General features: G+C 37.8%; 1 long non-coding RNA gene across 2 annotated transcripts in view; it reads right to left on the bottom strand.

Moving 5' to 3' along the window:
* The window catches only part of LOC110351097 (uncharacterized), a 61248-nt gene that overhangs the window by 9176 nt on the left and 29860 nt on the right, over nt 1-22212 (bottom strand). Inside the window, exons 3-4 of one of the 2 annotated variants that reach the window (XR_002398138.2) lie at nt 4348-4425; nt 1158-1243 (exon numbers count right to left, since the gene is read on the bottom strand). This is a non-coding gene — a long non-coding RNA (uncharacterized LOC110351097). The remainder of the gene's footprint in view (nt 1-1157; nt 1244-4347; nt 4426-22212) is intronic. The other variant, XR_002398139.2, reaches the window with a different exon arrangement.

Below are 22212 nucleotides of genomic sequence, written 5' to 3'. Positions count from 1 at the left end.
GGGCTTGGTGCCAACCTTGTATTTTTAGACTAATAGTGTGGTATTCTGGAGCTGGAGTTTTCAAAGGGTGACTTTCTCTTAAAGTATTATTTTACACAGAGCTGGTAGAGTACTAAATATTTTCAATAATTTAAAGTAATGTATTTTATCCCCTTAAACTAATTGTTTATGTAATGGATTTCTTCAATTTTTAAGATTATGCTTACTGCAATATGTTCCTAGGCATGAGAACAGAAAATGAACACATTCATTATAATAAAAAATTCAAGGACTGAAACACATGAAGAGAGAGTAACACATCCTACTCATGCATACCTACATCTGTGCCCTCTAAGACCTACCTGTTGGAAGGCACTCTGCTCTCCACAGTCTGATAAGGGTGGGGAAGAGAATGAGGGTGTCATGGTGGACTACTCCCCTTCTCCTGTGGGCACTCTGAAATGCCTGCACTCACTTTTCAGAACATTTTCAATTTTGTGCCATCAATGAAGCACACATTCATTAATCATAGGTTGGAAAAGTGACTGGAATGCTGTGGTGGCCCATTCCAGTTCTGTAGGAAGGGTCTGACTGCATGTACTCTGGGTGTTCATCATCATGCATGCCCTCACTGCTGAGTACTCTTTTTCTCCGTGTTGTGCTTTGCTTTTATTACTTTTCCTATTCCATTTTATTTACAGCACTCTAGACTCTTAAAATCACAATGAGTGAACATGACAGAAACGCATGAAAAGGAAGATATTTTTTTAAAAAGAATTTTACATGTGAGAGCCTTAATTGTAATCCAGTTTGATAAAGCTAGGAGTAAACTTCTTGGCTTACAATGCGATCAGTTATGTGGTTTATCTGGGAAGTCTTGCTTTGAATATAAAAATAACTATTTCTCTCTTTAACTTCTGTCCTTCATTTTCCAATTTGATATCTACTTTTTTATATAGTTATCTGTGATTTCATATTTGTTGTCAAAATCTTCAAAACTAGATAGGTTCACTTTCAGATAGAATTATAAATTCATCTTTTTTTATTTTTTAGGGGTACTGGGGATTGAACCCAGGGCCATTGTACCAAGCTACCTTCCCCAGCTCCCCTTTTTAAATCAATCAGTCAATCAATCCATCCATCCATCCATCCATCCACCCATCCACCCACCTACCTACCTATCCAAGACAGGATCTTCTCAAGTTGCTAAATTGCCAAGGCTGGGCTCAAATCTGCAAACCTTTTTCCTCAGTCTTCTAGAGTGCTGGGTTACAGAAAGGCACCACCATAAGCTCAAATTCCATATCTTAACCCAATCTTATCACATTAACAGTACCAAAACATTTTATGTTATTTAACATATCCTTAACATTCGTGTTGTGCTAATGAGTCCTCACAGGCTCTAATCCATTATGGAGAGCATAATAAAAGATAGTAAGAGCAAAATTTCTTTGCAACCAGGCATCAGATATTTTTCTAAAATAAGAAGTCTGGTCAATTTTCACTCCAATGACATTTGCCATTACAATAATGAAGTGGGTTACATTTTCTTGTAATAAGATAATTAATTGGTTATTGACTTTCTGTTTCAACTTCATCTTTTATTTAAGTGTTTTGAATATACAGGTTATGCATTTTCCCCTATACGCTCAGGGCGAGATATAAAAATTATTTATTCTATTTGGCTCCCTACATTAATATCAGAGAAAGATTTTTATTTTGTCATGTTTTTCCTATTCAGAGGCTATTATTTACATAACATAATCAAGTGGGATGAGAAACAGCTAATGCTGTTCAAACCAAAGAGACATGGTAGCTACATCTCAGTCTGAATTTGGGCTCATATAGATGCAAAAGAGCGGAGAGTGTGAAAAATTATCTTTTGCTTTTTCTTGAGACCAGACTCTATAGTTGGGAGGCCTTTATTCCTATATCTGTCACTCTCTTCTTATCCACCCATCTATTCGTCTATTTGTCTCTATTTAGCTACCTGGTTAGTTGCTTATGTCAATCCTACTGGAATAGTTGCTGTCTTTGGGGGACAGGGACAATGTTTTCCACTTTTCTCACTTCTAGATTCTCAGTGTGGATGAGCTTTATCCAGAGAATGTGCTCCATAAGTGATGAAGGATACTGAGCCACAGGTTCATTGATGGAAGGCCACCCAATAGATCCCTGCAGGGAGAATGGGCCTGCTTCACAACTATGGGTACAAGCATGTGGGATTCTAGAGACTACAAATATCCATACTACAAGCTCACTCTTTATTTTTCAGTTCCAGAGGTGATTAATAGCCACCTGAGTCATTCAGTACTCCAAATGTCACTCTACCTTGTTGTTCTCTGTCATCATGGAGGGGATTGTCAGTTCCTCTCAACCATCCATGAGGAAACAAAACATGAAAAGTGGACATTTAAAAAGGGCAACGCTCTACAATTCACAGCTGTGTGACCTTGGCCAAGTTAACTACTACAAGTCTTCATTGTAAAATGAAGATAATGGCATCTACTTACAGGCTAGAATTGTTATATTGAAGTACTCAGCACGATATTCTCAAAATATGTCCACATGGTTATGGAGATGATTATATGCAATATTTCCATTTTTGTGATTTTTATTTAAACTGCTTCCCTGAATATGGGTGAAAGGACTGCTTACTAGTTGAACAAAATGACCTTTTTGTTTTTAATTATCTAAGCAAAAAAAAAAAAAAAAAGCCAGGGAGCATCACTGGAATGAAAACTGAGGCCATGTGACTTCTGAGCTTTCCAAAGAGGTTATGTTTACTGATCTATACACAGCTAGAACACCAAGCACGATGATTATGAATCATGAATCTTTCAGTTCACTGATGCATATTAAGTCAGTAGAGTTAGAATAAACACAATGCCCCCAGACTTGTATATCCCTTCCTAATCTTAAAACTAATCCTAAAATATTAGCTGTCTAGATAATAGCATAAACCAAAAACTCATTCTGACTCTAAGACCCTTTCCAATCATTTTCACATGTGATTATTTTTTTAGTAGAGCTGGATCAGCCATCCCTGTTCACAATGAAGAAGCTGAAGCCCAAAAGGTTGGGTAATGTAACCATGGCAACCAGGCTAATCAATGGTCAAATCTGTACTAAGAATAATTCTAGAGATTTGAGGTGCTTCAGAGATGGAAGAGGTAGCAATTTTCCTCAGAGAAGTACAGGCCCGACTGTGGTCACATGGCCAGGTTGCCTCACACGGCATGCTAATAAGCATATGGAGAAATTACATAAGCAATTATTATGTACTGTATTAAATATTAAAATCTCAACCAGTGTATCAAGCCCTTTGGGTATTATCTATGTTTTTTAATAAACCTATGAGGTAGGCAATATTTTTACCCCACTTAAGGCTTACAGATAGTAACCAATTTGTCCAAGGTCACCTATTTAACAAGTGGCAAAATTCAGGTGTTCCTGCTTCCAGGTTTACATTCTTTAGGAGTGTAGACATGCTTCCCCCTCTTAAGCACTTAACCTTGATTACTTGTTTCCTGGCTATTTTATGCTTTGTTCCAGTTTTTTTTAAGAACTGCAAGAGGGGTGCAGTTGGATGGGGGACGTGGGGAGAGGAGGAGGTGGGGAGAAGGAGGAATGGCTCCCTCATTCAGTCACTTCATTCCTTTCATATCCATTCATTGCTGCCATGTGCTAGGCACCACACCAGACTCAGGCCGCAGCTGTGGAGATAAATAACACTCCTGCTCTGCTGAGAATCCTGCACACACTTCTCCCAGTAAGTGAAATGTGTGACCTCTTGAAGGGATGTGGCATCACCTGCAGCTTTCTCTAAACAAGCTCCTGTGAGAGACGAACTCCCTGAAAGCTGCAAGCACCAAGAATGTTCAGGAAAAAATGTATTTCTCTGAAAGCCAATTTTGAGGTCCCTGTTTTGACTCAGAGCCTGCATGATATACAGTATATTCTCCTCCCTCAGGGGGAAGTGGATGTGTCTCAGCCCTGAAGTTATGTGTAACCATAGTGAAGCAGCAGGTGAAACACTCTGCTGTTGGCTGGTTACTGTCTCTAATAACAGACAGGCTGCATCAATGTTGAGTTCTGAATGCATAGCAAGACACAGCAAAAGACCTCCTTGTTTTCCTTCACCCAGGGTAGAGGTGGCCCTAAGGCAAGGCCTGGCTGGGCCTTTTTCCTGCAGCTCTTCTGATAAATCTCAAAACTTCCCTGGGAATCAGTTCTACCCTCTTTCTTTCCACTCCAGGGTTGATTGCCTAAAATAACCAGTGACTATAAGTCATGAGGAGTTGCAAGACAGTGAAAAATGGGACAACTATAGGGGCCCTCCCAGAATACTCAGGGATTATGACTCACTGCATCATCCAGCCCCATTGAGCAATTCTTCAAATACTTCTCCACAATATCTCTTTCCATCAAACTAAAATGGCAAATCTAAAAGAAAAAAGATAAAGCTTTAAGTAAATGATAAAAAGTTTCATAATAGTATCTGAAAGCCCAGGCAAGTGATGGCTAAACTTTCAGAGCTTTCAATGATAACAAACAGCCTGCTGTGGCACGTGTACCTTACTTATGTTTGCCACCACTGGCCTAGGCAATCATACCATTAAAAAAAAGCCTGCCAAACAGCTGACTCACATGATTTGAGGCACAGTGCCTGTGAATTTGAGATGAATAGGCACTGGAGTCTGGCTGGGCTTGCTTTTCAGAGCCTTCTTAAAAAGGGGATCTGAGACGAGTGTGAAAACTGCAGTGAGCTGGAGCTATGTATGATTAGCTGCAGGGAAGGCTTGTGCCTAGGGACCGTGGAAGGTGGTCTTTGTTGGCCTGCCAGAATTTCTGTGTGAAGTCATGCCCACCATTTCTTCTCCCAAAGGGACAGATGAGACACTGCTATGGCCAGTGCATATGGTGAACAGATGTTCACCTCACACAGCCAAGTGAGTTGGCTTTCCAGAGATGGAAAGGTAGCAGAGGTGTCTTGGGAACAGGGCAGAAAGAAGCCCATAGACTGCATACTGCTACTACTCCAGATCTGGAGTAAAATATAATTTTGAGCCATCTACCACAAGCTCCTCCAGAAGCACGTGTCTTCAAGGAGCACCGTTGACCAGGTAGCTCACAGAGCCTTGGTGTCTTCACCTGGGCCAACTATGGCATTTCAATGATCCTTAATCCTCTGTTTGCATTCCTGCATTCACACTGTACCCTGACTCACATCCTGTGTTTCTGTCATAATCTCTTAGCCTCCTATTGGCTACTGATATCCACCTTTCCCTGAGCTCACCTTTTTCCTGAACTGACCTCATCAGCCTGTGAGAGAGCCAAGGGCCTGTGCCTGCTTAGTCTTGGAGTCAGCTGAACACACATATGCCTGTAGCTGTGCCAGTGCCTCTTTGCCATATCTGGGTCCACCTGCTTTTTGTTTATCTGCTTCTGTACACGTGTATGTAAACTCTGCCTTCTCACTTGAGTTGCGTCAGTGAATAGTGTCTTATGTCATTTCCAAAGGTGAGCCAAGGATATTATTTATAGTGAACCAGGAGCACATTTGTTGATGCCTCAAAAACTAGTTTGTCATTTTTTTTCCCAAGAATGCACATCATTTTAAGAAAATGTAATAAAGCAGTACCTTGGTACTCATCATTAATTGGTTCCAGGAGGTGTGATGAGTACCAAAAATGATGAGTACCAAATGTTTTGGCTAGAAAGGGTGGACAGTCACTATGTAATCAATACCAGCAAGTTTCTAGCTTGCACGTCAAATACCAAACAAAAGACAAATCCTGGGACAAAATGTTCACGTCAAAATGTGTTGAGTACCAAATTCACTGAGTTTAAAAGCAGTTGAGTATCAAGGTATGACTGTATGTTAAAATTCAGATTCAGGTAAGAAAATTCAATGTCCACATAGCTTTTCAGGAACTCAGTCAGCTGTAAAATGCAGTGGTTTTCAAGGAGGTGGCTCCTACCTCTTCAGAGATGCTTTGGAAATTTGTGGTAGCCTTTGTGTTAAGTCTCAGTGATCGAGATACTGTGTTTGGCACTTTGGAAATGGAGCTCAGGGAACCTAGATCAGGCAGTTTTTTACAACAAAGTGTTCCAGCAGACATCCTGGAGCCTAAAGCCTAACTCTTTTGGACATAATCACAAAATGTTTTATACAGTTTTAATATACGTATATAGACTGAATTTTCCTGGAATGCAACTACTGTATAAATCAAAGGAGATTATATTTGATTTGTTTGGAACTTTACCAAGAGGTTTTGATTGTTTGAGGAAAAAAAATCACTGCAATGAATGATGACCACAGTGACTGCAATGTTGTGAATGGTTTTTTGAATGACCAGTGTAACACTCATATCTGTATTTTTGCAGTTGCATTCATGGTATTATAATCAGTATTAATAACAATATTTATGATAATACATTGCTTCTCTATAAGTTTTTAATGTCATGTATGACATTTTTCTGATGAAATGTGTTATATTTATCTCCTTTTACCTTTCATATAGGATATTTCATTTATTTGTAAAATTTTGTATGAGTTATATAATCTATGAGTTTCTATATCAGACAGTAAAGCTGCTATTACTTTTTAATGTAAATATAAAGAGGACTTGGAGTTTTATGGAGATGAGAACCACTGGCATAAAGCAACATCTGTCTGTTATCCAGACAGACATATATTTTCCATTTGCACAAATAGAAATGACTTCCTGCTCTACTAGATGAGAACAGGGGCTTGATATTTTCATCGTAAGTTAAGAGAAAGATGATAAAAAATTTCTATTTAATGGACTTTAATTTAGTCAGCCACTGGTCAAATAATCCCATGTATAACTAGCTCATTTTCATTCCAATATCTATCAAGAACCTTCCTGATTATATCACTTTGCTAGATATCATGGGAATTGAAAAACTCAGGGCTGTAACCATATAGCAGCATAGACCGCCCTCTCTTGGAGGGCAATCTGCATGAAGACAGGCATATTTCAAAAACTTGGCATTTATAACCTTCATTCTCAGTGTATCAAATGATGCTTCTTTAGTTTACAATTCTGAAATGCCCCTAAACCTTTCTTCCATATTGCCTAAGTGAATGTAATGCAATGCTGGAATGTCCTAATCAGCTTAGGGCAAGATGGCCAATAGGACTACAGGAGAAGGGTGCAAATTAACGTGGAGAGGTGTGAAGAAGAGGACTTGGAGAGCCCTGAAGAGGACGCCTTTAGATGGGTAGACCTGAGCCCTCATCTTATCTTTACAACTTACTACTATTCCTGTCTGACTTTGGGAAGGCTCGATTTCCTTCTCTGCAAAATGGTATAACACCACTCACCTCACTGGACCAATATAAAAATTTAAAGAGACCACAAATATAAAGCCTTCAGTAGAATATCTGGTATACAATGGGACAAAGCCATGTGCACTAATCACCATCATCTCCTTTTCCTTGTGGACTCTGATGATTCCTAGGACCGGTGGCGAATAGAAAGCTACCTCAGCTATTATCTAGTCAAATGTTCCATTAGACCACCTATGTGTTCTTCTGTAGATTATAAATTAAACCCAATTGGTCCTGAATTTTTTTTCACTTAGTAACTAATTCTGTTTTGGTAACTTGAATATACGGGGTCACAGCAAAATCAGAAAACATTTGAAGTCAAATTGATTGAAAATTATATTGAACTCCTCCTCTCGGTAAGTTGCATCTTTTCCTTGCTCAATCAAATAGCAGTGTGTCATAAATACAGAGGTGGTCTGCTCAGATATGAACTCTACGATCATAGATTTTTACTGTTTTAGTGCCCAGAATAATAATGGCTACAAATAAAATAGAAGAAGCAAATTATCCATTGTCATGAATATAAGATCCTTCATGGTAAAATTTCTTTTAAGATTGCTCAAAGACCATTCTGAAAAGATGGGAATTGATGGTGTTGAATATGTGGACAAAAGAGGTTCTCCTGGTATTTCCCACATTGATGCCAATAGCATTCCTCCTTCCTGATAGAGGTCCTGTCTGTAGATTACTTCTTCTTTCCCTTAATTAAAAGTTGTGAGTTTGCCTTTAGAAAATAAAAATTCAGCACAATTAGCTAACATTAGGGGATCCCTAGCATTCTTCCACCTAAGCATTAGATATATACTCATAGATACACACTCTGCCTCCGAAGTCATTCTACTATAATCAATACATTCTGACCTTGAAGCAAGGCCTTCCTGAGAAACTCAGTCATCAATGGAGGAGGCTCTGTGAAGAGGTAAGACATCATGAATATAATACACAGGCAGCTGGAGTCCACAGATTAGATTTTAGGAGATTTTGGGCCTAATATTTCTTTGGAAATAATTGATTCACTGTTTTCTGCACTGGTAATCTTGTCCCTTTTAATATGGGGGTAAATCCCTGCTTTGGCATTACCAAAGATGTGTGAATGCTCTATACTGTAATGTAAAATATTAAAGATGGCAGAAGGAAGGTGGAAAATCCAAAATATTTAGAAAAACATGAGAACTCTGTGTAATTCTCAAATAATATATTCTACTCATTACTTGAGTTAAACTTTTCTCTCATTATAAGGATATAACCACTCCAACCTTCTTATGCATATTGTTTGCATACTGTAACTTTTCCCATACATTTACTTTCAGCCCCTTTCTTATACTTAAAGCTTGTCTCTTATAGAAAGTATATCAAGTCATGTTTTATTTATCCATTTAGAAAATCTTCACCTGTTACTTGGATTCTTTAACATTCAATGTAATTATTGTTATGGTTGGTGCGAGTCTACCATTTTTTTTCTACTTGTCTTCTGTTTTATGTTTCCTTTTTCCCTTCTTGGATTTTTTAAATTATTTGAACTTTTAGAAATCCATTTTAATTTTTCTACTGCCTTTTTAATTTATTTTTCTGTATTATTTTTCCAGCTGCTCTGAGATTACAGCATACACCCTTAAGTCTCTATGGTCTACATGCAGTTACTATTTTATCACTTCATGTAAATTGTAAATGTCTTATACTCATATTGGTCTATATGGATCCTCCCTTCCTTTAATGCTACAGTGATTACATTTAGGTTCATAAATACAATGAGACAGTGTTATACTTTTTGTTTTAAATATTTATATTATTTGTAAATAAAAAAGACAGCAATAATTTTTAAATAATGCCTTGTATTTTAGAAATATTTACCCTTTCTAGTGATTGCCATTCTTTTCTGAGGATCTAAGTTTACATCTGCTATCATTTCCCTTCATCCTGGAAAACTTCCTTCAGTACATCTCGTACTTCGGGCCTGTAAGTAACAACTTATTTTATTTTCATGTGAAAATGTCATTATTTAGTTTTTATTTTGAAGGATATATTTTCCGAGTGATGAACTGTGGCTTGACGAGTTTTTATTCTCCTTCGCCTCTGCTCTTTTGGCCTTCATAGTGTCTGCTGAGAAATAGACCATTAATCAGATCATTGCTGGAATATGTCATTTTTCTCTGCCTTCAACATTTGGTTTTTATCTTGGGATTTCAACAGTTTGACTATGATGAACCTTGGTGAGAACTTCTTTAAATTTACTCTGCTTTGTTTTCATTGATCATCATGTAGCCCTACATTTCTTTTATAAAATTTGGTAATTTAATGATCATTAATTCTTCAAATATCTACCCTGTCCCATTCTTTCTCTCCTCTTACTTTTGTGTATTTTATTTACACACATATATTTATACGTTGGAGTATTTAAAATTGTCTAAAAGTTCTCTGAGGCTTCAACATTTTTGTTCAGTCTTTTTTTCCCCTCCCTTTTTTTTGTTATTCCTATTGAGAATTTTCCATTATTTTTGAGTTTATTTGCTCTTTTTTTCACATCTCCATTCAGCAACTAAGCATGTCTAGCATGTTTTTACTTCAGATATTGTACTTCTTCAATTCTAGACCTTTCCTTTTGTTTTTCTTTACTGTTTATACATATTTCTTTGAGTATACCTAGTTCCTGTCTTTCCATTCATCATGTGTATCATTTAGGATAGTTATATTAACTACATTAAAAGTTATTATTTTGTTTCAACATCTGGTTCATTCAGTCATCAGAAGCAGTGGATTTTCTTTTCTATTGAGAACACGTCTCACTTTTGGGTTCTTTGTAGTTGAGTAATTTTGGACTGTGTTTTAAACACTGTGAATATTAAGTAGTGGAAATTCCGCATGCAGTTATTTTTCTCTAACAAGGGTTGTTTCTTTCATTTTAATTAGCAATTATTGCCTAGACTTAATTAAACTCCAAATTGTTTCTTGGGTGGTAACTACAGTCTTAGTTGAGCTCTTTTGTTTTAGATTATTTGCTTTGAGTTGGAACCATGCATTGTGGATTAAGAGTCAGAGATATGGGTAGACAGAATTTGGAGATATTCCCTTTGGGTCTTTCCTTTTGGTGATATCCCAATTTTTCATCTTGTTTCTTCTGACTAGAGAGATTGTCATTTTTTTCACAAGCTCCTCTGCTTCCTTGAGTGCAACGTGGCCAACTGCACTTAGCCTCAAGCTACAAGCTGTGAAGATGGAAACCTAATTTATACAGCTGCCTTTGTCTCCTTTCACAAGAGTCTCCTTCCTGTGAGACTCTGCCTTCTGTCTACTCTTCAGTGCCTCCAGCTTTTGTCAAGGTTTAAAGTTATTTTCCATGGGAAAGTCATCCAGTAGGGTCTTATTCCATCATTCCCAGAAGAGGACACCTCATTACTTACTAAAACTGTGCCAACCCACCATACTTCTGAAAGCATCATTATCAAGAAGAAACCAAAAATGCATATGAGCCATTCTCTTAAGATCCATTAGGATTTTTGTCTTCACTGATCAACATTACAGCCTATTTAAAGATGACTTGTGTCATCCTTAATTACCTGACTCAAAACTGTAAAAAAATGTTATTTTAATTTGATAGGATTTGGTTTTTAGAAATTTATCTGGCTTATGGATCCATTGACTAAAATTATGCCTGATTTATTTAAAAGACCAGGAGGGTGATAGTTTGAACTTTCCAAGTCCGTTTCCAACAGAGGTCCAGACTATAGCTTCAAAGATATGCACGAAAAAAGCCCCTACACATTACAATGACATTCATATAGCCTTAACTGCCCTTCTTTTCTTAATTGGATTTACAGGAACCCTGGAAATTTTCTATGCCTGCTGGTTATTTGTCCCATAAAGCCACAATCATCAATGACATTATATTCTTTTCTAATCTCTGGCTTGTGTGTCACAAACTGTGAATACATTTAGATAAAAAATCTACAACAGGAGGAGACAGGCTAGTAGGAAAAACCTGGTTTTAATCACATAAATATTATTCATAATAAGATACAGAGGATAATACATATTAAAAATAGAAATTAATGGAAACTTTTCCCTACCAGTTTTCCATTGGCTTCTGTATTTACTGTAACATTATTGACTTAACTTTTCCATTAAGTATGCTCTTTGGTGGGTCAAATAGACACTTGCACAGCAACTATGGCATGAAGTCTATTTTATTAATTTGCCAAGAACTTCAGTATCTATTTAATTAATGCAATCTTAATTATGTAAAAAATACAAAAAAAAACAAGATTAGAAATTTGATGAAATGATAATAGTAGTTGTCTCTGAATAGATGGGGTTAAAGGAAAGAATTGATAATTTCATCTCTTTACTGGCAGGAAAACAGATTTGAGCTTATTATCCTTAGGCCAAAGCCAGAATCAGCACCATCCAAATAAAATCAGAGCTAGTATACTTGTGGAGAAATGGGTTTACCAGGCTCCTGTTGGGCTGTAAAGAGAGACACCAAAGAGGAACACATCACAGAAACACATCAGTACTAAGTTTACTTTTCTGAACACTAACCCTCATCTCCTTTACTCTTTCTCTCTGCCTCTTCCTGTCCTGCCAAATTGATTGCTTTTGAAAGTGTGCTATCATTTTAGTAGGGTTTTAGAAGAGAGCATAAGCATCATTCTAGACTATGCAGACATAGCAATGAAGAAGACAGAGTTTCCTGCTTCTGTGAACTACTTATGCTCTGGTGTGGATAGTTAATGAGAGAGAGAGAGAGGACAAAGTGCAATCTGGGAGGTGGGTGATGAGTACTGTAGAAAGGTGATCAGGCAGGATTATCTAAGATGGTGATATTTAAGACAAAATGACAAGAAGGGACCTGCTTCATTAAGTACTAGGAGCACAAATTAAATGAATAGCATGTTTTATAATAGAAGCAAGAAAAACTTATACCTATGTTTAATTATCTTAAGGAAATAAACTGAAATAATCATAGCACTTATCCTGGAGGTAGATTAAAATCTGGGGGAATCTATTTGCTACTGTATAGTTTTATATATTTTTATAAATAAGAAAAAATTTAAAAGAATTTAAAGGGGGGATACACAACCTGAAGCAAAAGCAACAATACATTACCATAAGCAACTTTTAACAGGCTCTAAACAAACTGTGTATTAGATAAGGATTCCCAAGTGGATCTGAGAGAGTCTCCAGATACAAAGCAGGACAGATGAAGTCTAATGGTTGGGGAAAGGGAAGGAAGGTCAACCGGGCTCACTCAGACGTGGTACTGAGCCCCACAGCACATGCCGCTTTGTTCAGGGCCCTAGTTTCAGGAGTTCTACTCTCAGCATGAAGAACCAATGAGGGACAGGGAAGAGCTAGAGAGAAGTAATTTGGGAGAAGAGACTTGCTGACAAAGAACTTAGTCACATTCTAGTTTTACAACATGAACCAAAATATTTAAACAAAATATTAGTTTAACAAAATGTATTTGTCTTTAATTTAAATCACTGCTCTTTAAAATAAATTTAATGAAAGAAAACATATTTTGTAATAAAGCTTGTGCTACGTAAACAGTAGATATTCTTGTGTCTTTGTTTTTATTTTCATTTTACATCTAATTCTGAGTGCCCTAAGAGTAAAACTGGAAAAACAAAACATTTATCCATTTGGAACTCATGTTTGACTAGGGTCTAAGGAAAACAATGCATGAGATTTGAGACGAAGCCTAAATTTAGATACAGAAGCCCCACCATTTCAATATGGAGGCAGGACATTTTTTTCACTGATAAAATTCAGGTTTTTATCTTTTTCACCTAAGGATATTAACCATGATAGAAAAGAGGCTGTTAGTCTCAAATGCTTAACTCCACTTTTTTGTGTACTGCTCTTTTCTCTGTGTGCCACAAAGGTTGGGCAATGAGCAAAGCAGATAACCTGCTTGGTGATGTTCAAGAAGAAAGCAGGAGCTCAGAAGCCCCAGTGTCTAGCCTTGGACACACTAAGAACCCTGCTTCAAACATGAAAGTTGTTGATCATGTACAGTGAGGACATCCTAGTTCACTGGCTCTACCAGATGGACTTGTGTGACCATTACGCGGTGGCCTTGAGTGGGTAAGCCACAGGCTCACTGTGACCTTGTGGGTACATTTTACTTGGCCTTCTCTCTCACTTTCTTGAATTCCTCCAACATTTTAAAATTGGAAAAGTCATTCAGAGCTCAGGATTGTTTTTGGAAAAATTAGAAGATCTGGCAACCTTAGGTCTATCTTTTTTTATGTGGTCATATAGTTGACAAGAACTAGTAGTGGCTTCCACCAATAGCATGCAATTCCCACCTGGTTCTGGCCCTCATTTAATGTTATTTTGTAGGCACTTTTGTTTGCTCCCTTTGCTAGAGCTAGTGCTGGACCAAAATAGTCTTTTTTACTGTGGCTTACAATGCCTGTTACATAAGCCTAGAAGACTTAGTGGTGGCCAGCTAAAATGCCCAAAGTTCATGTATCTGTCAACTCCATGTTTGCTTTCTGAATAAGAAAGATGTCTATTGCTTCCCCTAGAAAGATGAGAGCAAGAATTTTTATAACACTTGAGAATCACTCTCAGGTGGGAGAATATGTTTTAGATCAATGAAAGAAAACCATTAATAAGAGCTATGTCATTCTCATTTCCTTCTGTGTGATTCTTCCATTTCTTGAAGACATTTTTGGTTTTCACTGTATCCCTTGGAGGGTATTTGAGAGGGAGGTTCATAGGAGAGTCACCAGTTTTAATGAGAGGATTTAAAAAAAATTTAGTCATATGCCAGAGATTGTATTTTAACCAGATTTCCTGGTCTGAAAAAGGCTGGGCAAATGGCCCAGATCAAGGAAGGCAATTGTCAAGACTGGGGATGACTCACACAATAAAGAGAAAGAAGACAACTTCAGAAAAGCTAGAAATACTAAGCCACAGAAGGAAATAACCCCCAACACACTTACTCCTCACCTTGGTTTCCCCTTCCCCATTTTGACTTTTGTGTTCTATTTGTAAGCTGTATTTTGGGCTTTCTAAAGTAGGTTATGGACAAGCAGAGTAATGCAGCCTTATAGCTGATTAGATTCCTAGTTGAAAATCACCAAAAAATTTTTTTAAAAGGGAAAATCAGCAAATGTAAGATTTTTATAAAGAAAAATAATTTTTCATAGAAGTGTTAATCTCATCTCTTTTGTTTGTATTATTCAATAAAGCAGATGCTTCTTGGCTCCCCAAACTCTGTTGAAGCTTTGAGCAGGTGTAGGCTCAGCTGTTGACCTGTCCCTGGGCAGATCTACCTGCTTCAAGTTTTTAGGAAAAAGTCCCTAATAAACATACAACTTAAATACAGGTCTTTTTAGTTTTTCCAGGAGAGTTCTTTAGTAAGTAGTGCAAATAAGAAAATACCTTCTCCTATAGTAATCTTAGAATCTTAGTCCTTGCTTCATTCACTGGCAAGTGACCAATAATTACTGGCATTTCTAGTGATCTAGTTAGCTGTTTGCAGATAGATTCTATTTATCAGTAGCAGAATGTGTTATCTCTGCAGGAGTACATGAATTACAGACAGCAGTATACTGTAAGGATAGAATTATTTTTTCTATTAAGGAACATATTTAAAAAACCCTACAAAACATTTCCTTGCATGAACAACAGACCACAAAGTTCTGCTCATTCAGTAACCAACAAGCAATTTCTATCTTCACTTCTAGATGTGTGGAATACAGTGGTGACTAAGGTCATTGTCCTTCAGAAGCTTGACTCCTGGTAGGGGCAGAGGTTGATGGTGGAAATACACATGGAGATTGATAAGCCCAAAGAAGAAAATAAAGCAGACAAATAGAGAGAGTGAGATGCTTAGATAAAGTGCTGAGGAAAAACCTCTGTAAGAAGATGACATTTGTATTTACTCTTGAATGATGACAAAAAGCCAGCAGTGACAAGAGCCAGAGGAAAGCATTCTGGGAAAAAAAAACACATGCAAAGTCTCTCAAAGTTGGAGTGTGTGTGTATCAGGGAGTGGGGGGTTGGCAGATAAACAAAAAGAAGGCGAATAAAGTTTTGCTGGTACACAGCTATGCTCATTCATGTATGTATTATATATGGCTGCTTTTGCACAGCAATGACAGTTATGTGTTTGCAAAAGAGATCTTACAGCCCATAAAGCTGAAATAACTAATACCTGGCCCTTCACAGAAAAAAATTGTCAATCCTTATTTTAGATCATGCATCCTTGATGGATTTTCAGGTGTTGCATTCGGTTTAAGCAGAGCTGCCTGTCATTTAGCTGCACTTTCTCAAAAGATTCAAAATATGATTACTAAGAATATTTAAGAAAATATGTTTGCCTTGAAACACTTTTTCAAGTGAGCAAGTAGATTACTCACCCAAAGATGGTTTAATCACAGCAAGATGTTATCTTACACAGCAGGAAGTCTATAAGCAAGTTTGATCATTTTGGTGGTACAACACTGTATCAAGGACCCAGGCACTGACTATTCTTATGCTCTGCTCCCCATCGTGCAAGGAGGGGGTTGTCGCTCCTCATGGGGTTAAGGTCATTGCAATGGTTACAGAAGTCAATGCAAACCACATACAAGATATCTACCAACAAAGCAGGTTGACTACTTCCTCCCATGGGCGTTTATATTAGGGAAGAAAAGTCTTTCATAGCTCATAGCTGCTATCTGCTTACTGGCTGGATTAGCCTGCATTTATACCAATACCTGGTAAGAATGGATTTATCATGATTGGCTTAGACTAACTTTTATCACCTGGAAGTCTGTGCACATGGCCATGGAGAATGAATGGCTCAAAGAAGTCAGGGTTTACACTCCTTGTGTGGAGTTAGTACATGTACATAACAAACATTATGTACATCACACTTGTGGTAATAAACTAAAATGAAAAAAAAAGTAAATGGGAAAAGATCCAAAAACAAAGTCAGGGTTCTGCTAGCAAGACCAATAGGCAAGAAAGGCCAAGAACTGGGCAGCTAAGGGTGTCTGTCACAGAAAAGGGTCTTTGTAAAATGATCTCATACTGTTTCATGATACTTAGAAAATAATTGTGAAAGGTGAAGGTAGATCTGCAGAGAAACAAACTGAAAAAAATCTGTCCAATGCGATGTGGGTCATTGATGGTGGAATATGTTCAATTACACAGTTGTTCTTTTAGTCAACACAAATATCATCTATTGCTTTTACAACGGTTTGAGTAACTCATTCTCACATGTGAATAAATGCTCTCAAGACAACATCTATAGTACATTTAGCCTTTCTAGTGAGTCATTTTTCTAAGCAGCTGTCTCTTGATCTCAAAGAAACCACAATTGTTCAAACATGGACTTGTTTCAATTGAGCTTTGCAAGTAGATACCATATTGAGCTCACCTTGAGTTCCCAAACAGGTTCTTCCCAAATGGATCCTAATTATTTGCATTCTTCATCTTCCAGCTGACTAGAAACCACAACCTGCTTTAATTGTCTGCTTCAAGGTTTATCATTTTGTTTTGGAATGGACTCCCCCACTGGGAAAAGGTATACTTGTTTCTTTAGCTGTAGGTCATATTTATAGTGCTTAGAACCTTGGCCTTGAGAGCTTAAAGCCTGGCTCTTAGGAAGCTGCACTAATTATGTTAATAGCATTTTCTGTGACATCTGTGAAATTCCTGTAGACAGAAAGCTTAAAGGTAAAAGGGAGCTGAAACCCAGCAAAGACTAGACCAGAAAGAACTGTCTTGAGTATTGAATCTTGTTGTATTAAACATATTTAATACCTGAGTTTTTTGCTTTGTTTTTCTAGAGGAGCTATTTTAGTGACAGGGGACTGATTAAATTCTTACAATATTTGTGGGAGACTGGCCAAGTCATTTCAATTTTGGGACTAAGTTACTTGGACTGATTTTACTTTTGCAAAGCACAGACCATGGGTTTGACCTCTCAGGTCTATGGAAATCATCTAAATACTTCTTTTGGCTGTAATACAATCATTCACATTCTCTTTCATTCATTTATGTCTTTTCGTCACAAGAATACCTTTCACATGTTTAACACTATATTTTGCACCAAGGAAACACATGAAGACAGTTAGTTACCAAGCATCTTTTGAGCTAGATGACTAAGACCCAATTTCTGCCCCCAAAGGACCTCACTGTCTAGTGGAGAAAGCTGCCACTTAACACATGATTATAGTACAGGAGATGAAGTTTAAAGGGCATTGGTGATATTGACTCACAGATAAGAGCATGAACCTGTGTGCAGATTGTGGATGTGAATTGTGAGACTTTGAGTTGGTCAATGAGCTTCTGCAAGCCTTAGTTTTCTTATTTGTAAAGTAGAAATATTGCTAGGGTGTAGAGACCAGAGTTACTGTGACTATGAAAGGAAATAATGCCCCTAAAGTTATGTTGTTAGCATAACACTTAATGCATGGTGACTTTAGCTATTGTTACATGCTATAACACGGGCAAAACTAACCAGAGAGCAGCATGGTGGTTATGCACACAAGTAGCTTGGAAACCAAATTGTATCACTTGATGTACTGTGCCCTTGGGCAAATTATTTAACTTTCCTGTGCCTCCATTTCTACTTTGTAAAATGAAGATGATACCCATTTCAGAGTCACTGTAAAACCTAAGTGATATAAAACACATGAAGCTCTTGACATGACTGGCACATTCTGACTCAATAAATATCAACACTATTAATATGATTTCTGTAGCTACTGACACAACAAAAACAACAATTAATAGAACCAGAAAACTTTGCAGAGAAAGTGACACTTGCAAACATGTGTTATTGGTTGCCAGGGGCAGGGGTCAAAGCCATCAGCCTTTGTGACTGTGTAAACAATTCTGCACCTGTTTTCTGAACAGTGGATCCATTGCATCTTGTTTGTGTATTGGAGAGAACATTAAATTATGGAAAATTTGAGAGCTGTTACCTCTGTATTTTCATCAGACAGCACAGGGTGTGACAAGTCCAGACTGCTGGCTCCCTCTCTCTTAAATAGGCAAACTAACCTGCACGTTCTTTCTCAAGTAACAGAAAACAACTTCAAACCAACTGAGGTGAGAACCCTATCCACAGTGACCACTAATATCCTCTCTCCAGCCCCTAAATTTATGTTCCCCCATGATATCTAATTTCAGTCTGTGAACAGCTCTGTGTTCTGGCAGAAATTCTAGGAAATGGGTGTGAAGAGAGCAAAGACTGATGAGAGAGATGACATGAAAAGCCAACAGATGCTGTTATACTCTCTAGAGTCTCATGGCCTGGCAAGCAAATCATTTTTCTTTCCATAATTTCTGGCTACTCAGAGCTCTTATAGGAATAGCATCTCCTTTTGTTCCCTCCATTTGGGATAATTTCTTCTCTACTCTCAAACACTTCAGGTAGATTGATTCATTGCAAGTGGCTCACTAGGGTGCAGACCAGGCTCAAGCCTCAGCCTAACACAGAGTTGCCTATCCTGGCCCAGGTGATTGGTTTCTGGAGGGATATTGACCTAGTTCAGGCCAAGAATGGTCAGGCTGGGCCTTTTCATCCTTTCTATGAGGTTGTGCAACAACTCTGGATAGAGATAAGCCTGCAGCTTTCAGAGAGCACTGTGGTACACCTGAGAATGAAACAGACTCAGAGGAAGGCAGAGAGAAGAAAAATAAGACAAGTTGACATTATTTAAGCTTGTAAAATGTCCCACACCTTGGACTTTTCATTTATATGAGCCAAAGGATCTGCCATTTTGTTTAAGCTGATTTTATATTTAGTTTTCTATCTCTTGCAACCACAAGAATCCTAATGCACTCTAAGTCCATGTCTAAGACCTGCAGAAACTGAGGAGATGCACTTTATGGAGTCAACAATAGGTTGATACTTCTTGGCCACCGAAGCTTGCAGGATATAGCAGAAAAATATTTCAAGTCACTCTGGCAGCTCAAACGGGAAGTACAAAAGAAGCAATGGAAAATACTCTGCCATTAATTAGAAGCCTGGACCTAAGGCCAGTTGGTGACTTGCTTTTGTGTCCCTATTTTTATGTCCATAAATCGGAGCACAGACATGGCAGCCATCCCAGGGGTGATCCACAGAGGAAGGCCATCCAGGGACTTGTAGGGATGTTGGCTGAAGCTGGACACTGTCTCCGGAAAGCAGTCTGTGCATAGGACTTTGTACCCAGAGAGGAAACTGTTTTTGGGAACCATGTGCTGAGTCCCTTTGAAACATTATCCTTAATTTTTATTCTCAAGGCTGCAATGGACTATTTACTATTATGTTTTTTGAAAATGAGGAAAACTGTCTGGCTTTAGGTTTTTTTCTAGGATTAGTGTCAGGTTTTATTGTGTTGTTTATTTCAAGGTGTCTTACCTCAGATTGCTACTCAATTTTTGGGAGGTTGGGTAGGAACTATGAGGGAGAAATAGTGGCAATGAAAACAGCAATAGTCATGTACAGAGCACTTTGCACTTAGCATGTGAGATGCATATCATATGCATTACCTGCACTCATATGCATGATCCTTACAAGGACAGGTGTGATTAATATCCCACATCATGCAGATGGAAAACTGAGACTGAAGTAAGAGCTAATTCTTTAGGAGGTCAAGTTCTTGACTCCAAAGCCTTAAAGGACTACTCTATAGCTTCTTGACAAGTACTTTTATACAAGGCACATGAAAATGCCCACCATTTTCTTAGTATAATACTAGCAAAATCAAGAGTTGTAGAAATTTAAATTCTTTACCTTTAGAAAATGCATATTTTAGGGGGGTTATTAAGACTTCATGTGCAAATCATTTACAAAAAATTACACAACAGTCCACTCTTTAACTCAAGTTGTTAAAGGCTACAGAAAATTAGAAAATTTATGATGGGGCTGTTGTAGCTATTCTGTGGAGGGGGCTGGGAAGTTTGGATGTTTAAGTCATTTCAATTAGTTTAAAAATATCTCTAATGATTGAAAGCTAAGTAACGATAGATCCATCATCTATTTTTTAAAACTTTCTCTAATGCTTGTTACCTTATAAAATCTAATGCACATAACAAATAAATACATAGATAAATGCTGATTGGCCCACTAAGATAATTACATACAACTCTGAACTCATGAATCTTAAAGGCTGTTGACCATTATGGTTTAGATGGAGAATGCCCCCCCCAAAGCCTCATGCACTCAGAGCCGGGCTTCTGGAAGGTGATTTCATCATGGAGCCATGCTATCTATGCTCATCCATAAATTTATCCACTGGTGAATTTAGCAACCAAGCATGCTGTTGGGAGGTGACCCTGGTCAGAAGAGACAGGTGACTAAGCACATGACCTGGAATGGTGTATCTCACTCCCCAGCTCCTTCCTTCTCTCTCAGCTTCCTGGTTTCCATGACATAAGCAGCTTTCTTCTGAACTGTCTCTCTGCCATGCTGTTTCTGCTTGGAGCCAGATGACCATGGACCATAACTGTGAACCAAAATGAACCTCCCCTCCTTTAAATTGTATCTCAGTGATGAAGAATGTGATTAAGATAACTATCATTAAAAAAGAGGCATTTAGATGACCAAGCAGATTATGAGTTTAAGATTCTGGGATCTATTTTTTCCTGTCTTTAATAATGAAGATCTACGGGCTATGACTTCAGTCAGTCAGCTTAGAATGAATAAAAATGGTTTTCATGTACTTTGAATACCATTATTGGGACAGAAAAGTATTTTTAAACATTATTGGTTGAATGTTTATGAATTATTTTAAAAAGGGATGCAACTTGCAAAATCTATCTGACTTATAGCACCAGCACTGCTGTGCCATCACATCTGTTTTAAAGCTGTAAGTGACAGCAAAATAATTCTTTTTGCAGCGACATCATTAAACACACAAAAGGCCATAAGGTACCCAAAAATTAAAGGTGGTGGGGTAAAGCTGCAAAATCAAATACCTTGGGAGTGGGGGCAGTGTTAGGCAGTACATGGCTCAATCTCATTCTCTGGAGAGAGTCACCAAATCACTGGAAAGCAGACAAGTGAATTCCACCTCAGAGCAAACTTCCTCTTCCTCTGAAACTCAGGGTGAAATATCTCCTAAGTGAGTTCTTGAGAATACCTTCTCACAACAGGAAGCACCAGCACACTGCACCCTGCTGTCCAGTCTCTTTACCTGTTGAGGGATAGCTTTGTTTCGAGCTGAAATCGAGAACCCGGGAGAAGTTTACATTGTGGTTCCCAAGGTGTGGAATATGGCTAACAGTGGTAGTTGCAGGGCCTCTTGGGAAATATCTGTGGCTACGTATGATATAAATGTTACATAATTGATTTGAAGGTATGAGGAGTTGGTTATATATAAACGGTGCTGTTTAGCTCTTTTTTGGTGGGTCTGTGATGAGTATCTAAAAGGTATTTGAAGGGGCAATTCTGTAGTTAATGCTTTCTCTGTTGCTACTGAGCTCTTGAGAATTTTTGATGTAGTATGTTTTTGTGCAATGACCTTAAACACCAGAACATTATCAGAGCTGCTCTTTGGTGTACACCCCTGACCAATGATTCTGAGATTTGAGTGGAAAGGATAGGTAAAACTGGACAAATTGATGGTCTCAGCTTCATTCAAATGACAAGGGAGAGTGGAAGAGAGGGTTTGAAAATAATGCCAGTACATCATGTCACACTTTGGATAAACTGTCAGCTCCATGAGGACAGGTATTGTTTTTGTGTATATTGGAGATTGGCAAACACAAGCCTGTGGACCAAGTCCCATATTTTTTTATGATCTGTAAACTAAGAATGATTTTACATTTTAAATGGTAACATTTTTTTATGGGTATATAATCCCATATAAATCCCCATATAATATCCTTGGTTTTATGTTTTAGCTTACAAAGGCTGAAACAGTTTACTCTTTGGCCCT

The sequence above is a fragment of the Heterocephalus glaber genome, unplaced genomic scaffold, assembly GCF_053883595.1.
Source record: "Heterocephalus glaber isolate CG9 unplaced genomic scaffold, H.glaber_assembly_v1.0 deba00001463, whole genome shotgun sequence".
NCBI classification, from domain to species: domain Eukaryota; kingdom Metazoa; phylum Chordata; class Mammalia; order Rodentia; family Bathyergidae; genus Heterocephalus; species Heterocephalus glaber.
This window is presented reverse-complemented; position numbering and strand designations above follow the sequence as displayed.